A 6,000-nucleotide genomic window follows, 5' to 3' on the forward strand; every position below is an offset into this window, starting at 1 on the left:
AATCGGGAGTCCAGAACCCATTTGTGTTTTTTTGGACAAGTGTGACGAAAATATGTGTTTAAAAAAAGAGTGACATTTTTATATATAGCGCTCTTTTAAAGAGCGCTATACTTTAATGGAGTTTTGGCCGTTAAAGTATAGCGCTCTTTAAAAAAGCGCTATACATATATAACGCCACTATAAACCGCGCTATACAGGGCTGATAAGACAGCTATGCATAGCGCGGTATATAACCGTGCTATATATGTATAGCGCAGTTATATACCGCGCTATACATAGATAAATAAATGGTCCTCCTCCTTCTTCCCCACACTCGAACCAGACGCCCCCTCCCCAAATTCAAAATTTTTAACCGACTCCCCTCCCCCCTCCCAAATTTCCTTCTAAAAAAAAAAATTCATGTTTGTTTTGTGATTAAAATATATTTGTTGTTTTTATCTAGTTTAGATTATTTATTTGCTTAAAGGCTAGTGCCATTTTAGCGTAGTAAAATGTAGAGCCTTTTAGCGTAAAATTCTTGTAGTTTAAGTATCTTTTATACTGATAGATCAAACACAAACTCTGTCCAATTAAATATGATAAAAATTAATTATTTAATTTACAAAACAAACATACAAAATTATGAAAATATTAAAATTGACACACACAAAAATTCAGGATAGCATGGTACTATTGGGCATCAAATATCGAGCCTGGAACCCATAGGTATATACTCTGTCCAATTAAATATGACAAAAATTAATTATTTAATTTACAAAACAAACATACAAAATTATAAAAAATATTAAAATTGACACACACAAGAATTCAGGAAAGCTTGGTGCTACTGGGCCTCAAATATCGAGCCTGGAACCCATAGGTATATACTCTGTCAAATTAAATATGATAAAAATTAATTATTTAATTTACAAAACAAACATACAAAATTATAAAAATATTAAAATTGACACAGACAAGAATTCAAGATAGCTTGGTGCTACTGGGCCTCAAATATCAAGCCTCGAACCCATAGGTATATACTATGTCCAATTAAATATGATAAAAATTAATTATTTAATTTACAAAACAAACATACAAAATTATGAAAATATTAAAACTGACACACACAAGAATTCAAAATAGCTTGGTGCTACTGAGCCACAAATATCGAGCTTGAAACCCATAGGTATATACTCTGTCCAATTAAATATGATAAAAATTAATTATTTAATTTACAAAACAAACATACAAAATTATAAAAATATTAAAATTAACACACACAAGAATTCAGGATAGCTTGATACTACTGGGCCTCAAATATCGAGCCTAAAACCCATAGGTATATACTCTGTCCAATTAAATATGATAAAAATTAATTATTTAATTTACAAAACAACCATAGAAAATTATGAAAATATTAAAATTGACACACACAAGAATTCATGATAGCTTGGTACTACTGGGCATCAAATATCGAGCCTGGAACCCATAGGTATATACTCTGTCCAATTAAATATGATAAAAATTAATTATTTAATTTACAAAACAAACATACAAAATTATGAAAATATTAAAATTGACACACACAAGAATTCAGGATATCTTGGTACTATTGGGCCTCAAATATCGATCCTGGAACCCATAGGTATATAATTTGCCCAATTAAATTTGATAAAAATTAATTATTTAATTTATAAAACAAACATACAAAATTATGAAAATATTAAAATTGACACACACAAGAATTCAGGATAGCTTGGTGCTACTGGGCCTCAAATATAGAGCCTGGAACCCATAGGTATATACTTTGTCCATTTAAATATGATAAAAATTAATTATTTAATTTACAAAACAAACATACAAAATTATGAAAATATTTAAATTGACACACACAAGAATTCAGGATAGCTTGGTCCTACTGGGCATCAAGTATCGAGCGTGGAACCCATAGATATATACTCTGTCCAATTAAATATGATAAAAATTAATTATGTAATTTACAAAATAAACATACAAAATTATAAAAATATTAAAATTGACACACACAAGAATTCAGGATAGCTTGGTGCTACAGGGCCTCAAATATCGAGCCTGGAACCCATAGGTATATAATCTATCCATTTAAATATGATTAAAATAAATTATTTAATTTACAAAACAAACATACAAAATTATGAAAATATTAAAATTGACACACATAAGAATTCAGGATGGCTTGGTACTACTAGGCCTCAAATATCCAGCCTAAAACCCATAGGTATATACTCTGTCTAATTAAATATGATCAAAATTAATTATTTAATTTACAAAACAAACATACAAAATTATGAAAATATTTAAATTAATACACACAAGAATTTAGGATAGCTTGGTCCTACTGGGCATCAAATATCGAGCATGGAACCCATAGATATATACTCTGTCCAATTAAATATGATAAAAATTAATTATGTAATTTACAAAACAAACATACGAAATTATGAAAATATTAAAATGGACACACACAAGAATTCAGGATAGCTTGGTGCTACTGGACCTCAAATATCGAGTCTGGAACCCATAGGTATATACTCTATCCAATTAAATATGATAAAAATTAATTATTTAATTTACAAAATAAACATAGAAAATTATGAAAATATTAAAATTAACACACACAAGAATTCAGGATAGCTTGGTACTACTGGGCCTCAAATATAGAGCCTAGAACCCATAGGTATATACTTTGTCCAATTAAATATGATAAAAATTAATTATTTAATTTACAAAACAAACATACAAAATTATGAAAATATTTAAATTGACACACACAAGAATTCAGGATAGCTTGGTCCTACTGGGCATCAAATATCGAGCATGGAACCCATAGATATATACTCTGTCCAATTAAATATGATAAAAATTAATTATGTAATTTACAAAACAAACATACGAAATTATGAAAATATTAAAATGGACACACACAAGAATTCAGGATAGCTTGGTGCTACTGGGCCTCAAATATCGAGCCTGGAACCCATAGGTATATACTCTATCCAATTAAATATGATAAAAATTAATTATTTAATTTACAAAATAAACATAAAAAATTATGAAAATATTAAAATTGACACACACAAGAATTCAGGATAGCTTGGTACTATTGAGCCTCAAATATTGAGCCTGGAACCCATAGGTATATACTCTGTCCAATTAAATATGATAAAAATTAATTATTTAATTTACAAAACAAACATACAAAATTATGAAAATATTAAAATTGACACACACAAGAATTCAGGATAGCTTGGTACTACTGGGCATCAAATATCGAGCCTGGAACCCATAGATATATACTCTGTCCAATTAAATATGATAAACAATAATTATGTAATTTACAAAACAAACATACAAAATTATAAAAATATTAAAATTGACACACACAAGAATTTAGGATAGCTTGGTACTACTGGGCCTCAAATATCGAGCCTGGAACCCATAGGTATATACTCTATCCAATTAAATATGATAAAAATTAATTATTTAATTTACATACAAACATACAAAATTATGAAAATATTAAAATTGACACACACAAGAATTCAGGATAGCTTGGTACTATTGGGCCTCAAATATCGAGCCTGGAACCCATAGGTATATACTCTGTCCAATTAAATATGATAAAAATTAATTATTTAATTTACAAAACAAACATACAAAATTATGAAAATATTAAAATTGACACACACAAGAATTCAGGATATTTTGGTACTATTGGGCCTCAAATATCGAGCCTGGAACCCATAGGTATATACTCTGCCCAATTAAATTTGATAAAAATTAATTATTATTTTACAAAACAAACATACAAAATTATAAAAATATTAAAATTGACACACACAAGAATTTAGGATAGCTTGGTACTATTGGGCCTCAAATATCCAGCCTAAAACCCATAGGTATATACTCTGTCTAATTAAATATGATAAAAATTAATTATTTAATTTACAAAATAAACATACAAAATTATGAAAATATTTAAATTGATACACACAAGAATTCAGGATAGCTTGGTACTACTGGGCATCAAATATCGAGCCTGGAACCCATAGATATATACTCTGTCCAATTAAATATGATAAAAATTAATTATGTAATTTACAAAACAAACATACAAAATTATGAAAATATTAAAATTGACACACACAAGAATTCAGGATAGCTTGGTGCTACTGGGCCTCAAATATCGAGCCTGAAACCCATAGGTATATAATCTATCCATTTAAATATGATAAAAATTAATTATTTAATTTACAAAACAAACATAGAAAATTATGAAAATATTAAAATTGACACACATAAGAATTCTGGATAGCTTGGTACTATTGGGCTTCAAATATCGAGCCTGGAACCCATAGGTATATACTCTATCCAATTAAATATGATAAAAAATAATTATTTAATTTACAGATCTAACATACAATTAATGTTGTTTAATTTATAGTAGACGACATGGACGTGCCGCCTATGCATCCCGGACCTATCTCTGATGAGTTATTAGTGTTATAGGGCGATCATAGGTCCGCCTACTTATGGGAGGGAGAGTTACTGGCCCAGACTCTCCGCACCAGGAGAGTGGACGACATGTGATATTTTATGAAGGACAGAGATCTCCATCCCCGTGTAGTCCAGCGCATGCGGGATACGGGCTTCTACATGATTTTGGAGATCGGGCGGCTGCAGCTCGACTGGTCTTTGATCACGGCCCTGATAGAGCAGTGGTGACCGGAGATGCACACTTTCCACCTGCCCATTGGCGAGGCCACCATCACGCTGTAGGACGTGGAGGTTTTATATGGGATGCCTGTTGATGGACTACCTGTTGCACTACCTCAGGCCATGAGAGAGATGATGCGTGGGCAGCATTTGGACATGCTGCAGCAGCTCACTGGTTTCAGTCCACAGGATGAGACTGCACACTCAGGGGCCAGTCGCATGAGTTTGACATCTATTCGACAGCATTTGGAGATATTGCACCCGACATCACTGGGGAGACAGATGATCTGCATATTCACCGGTATACAAGGTTGCTGCTGCTACTGCTGCTCCTTCTGTTTGGGGGGGTCTTGTTCCCGAACACTTCGGGGAACCTAGTCAGCTTGCGATTTCTTCATCATCTTCAGCTGCTAGATGATTTACCCCAGTACAGCTGGGGTGCTGTTGTTCTCGCCTTCTTGTACAGGCATCTGTGCGGGGCGAACATGGGCACCCAACATGACGTATGTGGATTTTTGCAGCTTCTACAGGTGACAACATATTCGAATACTCTGTTGATTCCTTCCAATTCTATCAAGTCAAAATTTTTCTTAAACTTTACGTCAACTTTGTACGTTAGGTTTGGGCCTAGGAGCGGTTCCTGCAGTTGCAGCCACATCTACCACTATTACCTCCGGATGTACCACCTCCGTTTCTCCCTCTAGCTAGGAGGTGGGTTCTCCGGCGTGGATATGTACGAGATTACGAGGCTCGACATAATCTCCCCCTTTGCAGGGATGTGTTGGATATGCTGGAGGGCGCACAGGTAAATGTGTACCTAAACTTACTTGGTATAGCTTCACATGTGTTGCGCACACTCACATTTTCTGTTGTTATTTGATAGTTCATCTAGACGCCATACAACGGCGACTTGATAGGTGGCCAGCCCGATTATTGCTCGGCCGGCCGACTGATTTGGAGCACTTCCGTCCCGCTCATGTGCCTCGATATTGTGGAGCATAATGCCACGGAGCGGGTACTTCGCCAGTTTGGCCGTACGCAGTATATACCGAGGGGGCCTACATGGGAGGCCACACATTATCAGCCGGATGATCGTTCCAGGGCGGATGACGCATATGTAGCATGGCTAGAGGCGCAGGTCCATACTTGGGACGGGCGAGCTGACCTAATTCCCCCCCTCCCCTTCATAGATTCAGACGGAGACTATTTAGCTCTATATGCCCTGGTACCGCCGCGTTACCCGACTTATTCATCAAGCTGGCGGTC

This window comes from Nicotiana tomentosiformis, chromosome 7, assembly GCF_000390325.3.
Source record: "Nicotiana tomentosiformis chromosome 7, ASM39032v3, whole genome shotgun sequence".
NCBI lineage: Eukaryota > Viridiplantae > Streptophyta > Magnoliopsida > Solanales > Solanaceae > Nicotiana > Nicotiana tomentosiformis.